Raw genomic sequence first — 5,265 nt, 5'->3', positions numbered from 1 at the left:
GATAGCAAAGTTTGGAGACTGGGGTGCAGAAGGATCGTTGCAGAGATCAGAGGTTTCAGACTGAGGCTTAGAATGACTGATACAGAGAGCAGAGGTTGGAGTATGAGGTGCAGAAGGACTGTTAGAGAACAGAGTTTGGAGAATGGGGTGCAGAAGGACCGTTTCAGAGAGAAGATGTTGGAGACTAGGGTGCAGAAGGACTGTTACAGAGAACAGAATTTGGAGACTGGGGTGCTGAAGCATCATTACAGTGAGCAGAGTTTGGAGACTGAGGTGCATAAGGACTGTTACAGAGAGAATAGGTTGGAGACTGGGGTGCAGAAGGATTCTTTCAGAGAGCAGAGTTTGGAGATTGGTGTCCAGCAGAACTGTTACAGATAGCAATGTTTCGAGACTGGGTTTCAGAAGGATCTTACAGAGAGCATTTTGGAGACTGAGGTTCAGAAGTTCTGTCACAGAGAGCAAAGGTTTGAAGCTGGGTGCAGAAGGATTTTTGCAGAGAGCAGAGTTTTCAGACTGAGGTGCAGAAGGAATGTAGCAGAGAGCAGATGTTGGATTCTGGGGTGCAGAGGACTGTTACAGAGAGCAGAGTTTGGAGACTGATGTGCAGAAGAATCGTTAGATAGAGCACATGTTGGAGAGTGGGGTGCAGAAGGCCTGTTACAGAGAGCAGAGGTTGAAGTCTGGGGTGCAGAAGGCCTTTTACAGAGAGCAGAATTTGGAGACTGGGGTTCAGAAGAACTGTTACAAAGAGCAGAGCTTGGAGACTGGGGTGCAGAAGGACTGTTGCAGAGAGCAGAGGTTGGAGACTGTGGTGAAAAAGGATTCTTCCAGAGATCGGAGGTTGAAGACAGAGGTGCAGAAAGATCGCTACAGAGAGCAGAGATTGGAGACTGGGGTGAAGCAGGACAGATACACAGAGCACAGGTGGGAGACTGGGGTGCAGAAGAAATTTTGCAGAGAGCAGAGGTTTGAGACTGGGGTGCAGAAGGACTGTAGCAAAGAGCAGATATTGGAGACTGCGGTGCAGAAGGACTGTTGCAGAGAGCAGATGTTGGAGACTGGCATGAAGATGGATCCTTGCAGAGAGAAGAGGTTAGAGACTGGGGTTTAGAAGGACTGTTGCAGAGAGAAGATGTTGGAGACTGGGGTGCAGAAGAACTGTTGCAGTGAGCAGAGGTTGGAGCAGAAGGACTGTTACAGAGAGCAGAGGTTGGAGACTGGGGTGCAGAATAACTGATATTGAAAGTAGAGTTTGGAGACTGGGGTGCAGAATGACCGTTACAGACATCAGAGTTTGGAGACTGCGGTACAGAAGAACTGTTATAGAGAGCAGAGTTTGGAGCCTGGGGTGCAGAAGGACTGTTGCAGAGAACAGAGTTTGGATACTGGGGTGCAGAAGGACCGTAGCAGAGAGCAGAGGTTGGAGACTGAGGTGCAGAAGGACTGTTATAGAGAGCAAAGTTTGGAGACCGGGGTGAATAAGGAACTTACAGAGAGCAGAGGTTGTAAACTGGGGTGCAGAAGGACTCTTGCAGAGAGCAGAGTTCAAAGACTGGGGTGTAGAAGAACTGTTGCAGGGAGCAGTGGTTGGAGACTGAGCTGCAGATGGTTTATTGCAAAGACAAGAGGTTGGAGACTGGGGTGTATTAGGCCTGTTACAGAGAGCAGAGTTTGTAGACTTGGGTGCAGAAGACCTGTTACAGAGAGCACAGGTTGGAGACTGGTGTGCAGAAGGATTGTTACAGATAGCAGAGGTTGGAGACTGAGGTGCAGAAGGATTGTTACAGAGAGCAGAAGTTGGAGACTGAAGTGCAGAAGGACTCTTACAGAGAGCAGAGGTTGGAGACTGGGGTGCAGAAGGATCATGCAGAGAGCACAGGATGGAGAATGAGGGGCAGAATGATCATTGTAGAGAGCAGAGGTTTCAGACTCTGGTGCAAAATGATCGTTACAGAGAGCAGAGGTTGGAGACTGGGGTGCAGAAAGACAATTACTGAGAGCACAGATGGAGCCTGGGGTGCAAAAAATGTTGGAGAGAGCAGAAGTTGGAGACTGGGGTGCAGAAGGACTGTTTCTGAGAGCAGAGTTTCGAGACTGGGGTGCCGAAGAACTGATACAGAAAGCTGACTTTGGAGACTGGGGTGCAGAACGACCGTTACAGAGAGCAGAGTTTTGAGACTGTGTTACAGAAGGACTGTTACAGAGAGCAGAGGTTGGATACTGGGGTGCAGAAGTACTGATGCAGAGAACAGAGTTTGGAGACTGGGGTACAGATAAACCGTTTCAGAGAGCAGATGTTGGAGACTCAGGTGCAGAAGGATTGTTACAGAGAGCAGAGGTAGGATACTGGTGTGCAAAAGGACTGATCCAGAGATCATATGTTGGAGAATGGGGTTCAGAAGGCCTGTTACAGAGAGCAGTGGTTTAAGACTGAGGTGCTGAAGGATCATTTCAGAGAGCAGATATTGGAGACTGAGGTGCAGAAGGACTTTTACTGAGAGGAGTGGTTGGAGACTGGGTTTCAGAAGGATTCTTACAGAGAGCAGTGGATAGAGACTGCGGTGAAGAAAGAGTGTTACAGATAGAAGAGAATAAAGACTGGTGTGCAGAAGGAGTTTTACAGAGAGCAGAGTTTGTAGATTGGTGTCCAGAAGAACTGTTAAAGAGAGCAGAAATTGGAGACTGAGATGCAGAAGGAATTTTACAGAGAGCAGAGTTTTGACACTGATGTTCAGAAAGACTGTTGCAGAGAGCAGAGCTTGGAGACTGGTGTGTAGAAGGATCATTGCAGAGAACAGAGGCTTGAGACTGAGGTGCCGAAGGATCTTTGCAGAGAGCCAAGGTTGGAGACTGAGGTGTAGAAGGATTGCTACAGAGAGCAGAGGTTGAAGACTGGGGTGCAGAAGGACAGTTACAGAGAGCACAGGTTGGAGACTGGAGTTAAGAAGAAATGTCGAAGAGAGCAGAAGTTGGAGACTGGGGTGCAGAAGGACTGTTGCAGAGAGCAGATTTTGGAGACTATGGTACAGAAGGACTTTTACAGAGAGGAGAGGTTGGAGACTGGGGTCCAGAAGGATTCTTACAGAGAGCAGAGGATGGAGACTGGGAACCAGAATAACTATTGCATACAGCAGACGTTGGAGACTGGGGTGCGGTAAGTTTGTTCCAGATAGTAGAGGTTTGAGACTGGGGTGTAGAAAGACTTTTGCAGAGAGCAAGTTATTGAGACTGGGGTGCAGAAGGACTTTTGCAGAGAGCAGAGGTTGGTAACTGAGGTGCAGAAGGACTGTTACAGAGAGCAGAGTTTGGAGACTGGGGTGCAGAAGGAGTAATGCAGAAAAAAGAGTTTGGAGACTGGGGTGCCAAAGGACAGTTACAGAGAGCCCAGATGGAGACTGGGGTGCAAAAGAAATGTTGCAGAGAGCAGAAGTTGGAGACTGGGGTGAAGAAGGACCATTGCAGAGAGCAAAAGTTGGAGACTGAAGTGTGAATAACTGTTACAGAGAGAAGAGTTTGGAGACTGGGGTGCAGAAGGACCGTTACAGAGAGCAGAGTTTGAAGACTAGGGTACAGAAGGACTGTTGCAGAGAGCAGATGTTGTAGACTGTGGTTCAGAAGAACTGTAGAAGAGAGCAGAGTTTAGAGAATGGGGTGCAGAAGTAAGGTTGCAGAGAGCAGAGTTTGGAGAAAGAGGTGCAGAAGGACAGAAAGCAGATGTTGGAGACTGCGGTGCAAAAAAAGCATTACAGAGAGCAGATGTTGGAGACTGCGGTACAGAAGGAGTGCTACAGAGAGCAGAGGTTGGAGACTTGGGTGCAGAAGGACTGATGCAGAGAACAGAGTTTAAAAACTGGGGTGCAGAAGAAACTTAGCAGAGAAAGGGGTTGGACACTGAGGTGAAGAAGGATCGTTGCAGAGAGAAGAGGATGGAGACTGGGTGCAGAAGGCCTGTTTCAGAGAGCAGAGTTTGGAGACTGGGGTGCAGATGCACTGTTACAGATAGCACAGTTTCGAGACAGGGTTGCAGAGGGATCTTACAGAGAGCATTTTGGAGACTGAGTTTCAAAAGGACTGTTTCAGAGAGCAAAGGTTGGAAACTGGGGTCCCGAAAGATTGTTTCAGAGTGCAGAGTTTTCAGACTGATGTGCAGAAAGACTGTAGTAGAGAGCATATATTGGATCATGGGGTGTAGAAGGACTTTTACAGAGAGCAGAGTTTGGAGACTGGGGTGCAGAAGAATCGTTGCAGAGAGCACAGGTTGGGGACTGGGGAGCAGAAGGCCTGTTACAGAGAGCAGAGTTTGAAGACTGGTGTGCAGAAGGCCTGTTACACAGAGCAAAGTTTGACGAATGGGTTTCAGAAGGATCTCACAGAGAACAGAGTTTGGAGACGGAGGTGCAGAAGGACTGTTGTAGAGAGCAGAGGTTGGCGACTGAAATGCAGAAGGACCTTTACAGATTGCAGAACTTCGAGACTGAGGTGGAGTAGGATTTTTACAGAGAGGAAAGTTTGGAGCCTGGGGTTAAAAGAGATTCTTACAGAGAGCAGAGTATGGAGACTGGAGTGCAGAAAGAGTTTTACAGAGTGCAACGTTTTCAGATTGGGGTTCAGAAGAACTGTTACAGAGAGGAGAGGTTGGAGACTGTGATGTAGAAGGTCTCTTACAGGGAAAAGAGTTTGGAGACGTACGTGAAGATGAATTTTTAAAGAGAGCAGAGTTTGGACACTGATGTGCAGAAGGACAGTTACAGAGAGCAGAGCTTGGAGACTGGGGTGTAGAAGGAGTGTTGCAGAGAGCAGAGTTTGGAGACTGTGGTGAAGAAGTATTGATGCAGAGAGCAGAATTTCAAGACTGAGGTTCACAAGGATCGCTACAGAGAGCAGAGGTTGGAGACTGGGGTGCAGCAGGACAGTTGCAGAGAGCACTGTTTGGAGACTGGGGTGAAGAAAGACTTTAGCAGAGAGCAGATGTTGAAGACTGGGGTGCAGAAGGATCGTTGCGGAGAGCAGAGTTTAGAGACTGGGGTGTAGAAGGATTGTTGCAGAGAGAAGAGGTTGGAGACTGGGGTGCAGAAGGACTGTTACAGAGATCAGAGGTTGGAGACTTGGGTGCAGAATAACTGATATCGAAAGTAAATTTTGGAATCTCGGGTTCAGAAGAACCATTACAGACAGCAGAGGTTGGAGACTGCAGTACAGAAAGACTGTTACAGAGAGCAGAGTTTGGAGTCTGGGGTTTACAAAGACTTTCGCTTAGAACAG

The sequence above is a fragment of the Ictidomys tridecemlineatus genome, unplaced genomic scaffold (assembly GCF_052094955.1).
Source record: "Ictidomys tridecemlineatus isolate mIctTri1 unplaced genomic scaffold, mIctTri1.hap1 Scaffold_770, whole genome shotgun sequence".
NCBI lineage: Eukaryota > Metazoa > Chordata > Mammalia > Rodentia > Sciuridae > Ictidomys > Ictidomys tridecemlineatus.
Note: the sequence above shows the minus strand (reverse complement) of the source record.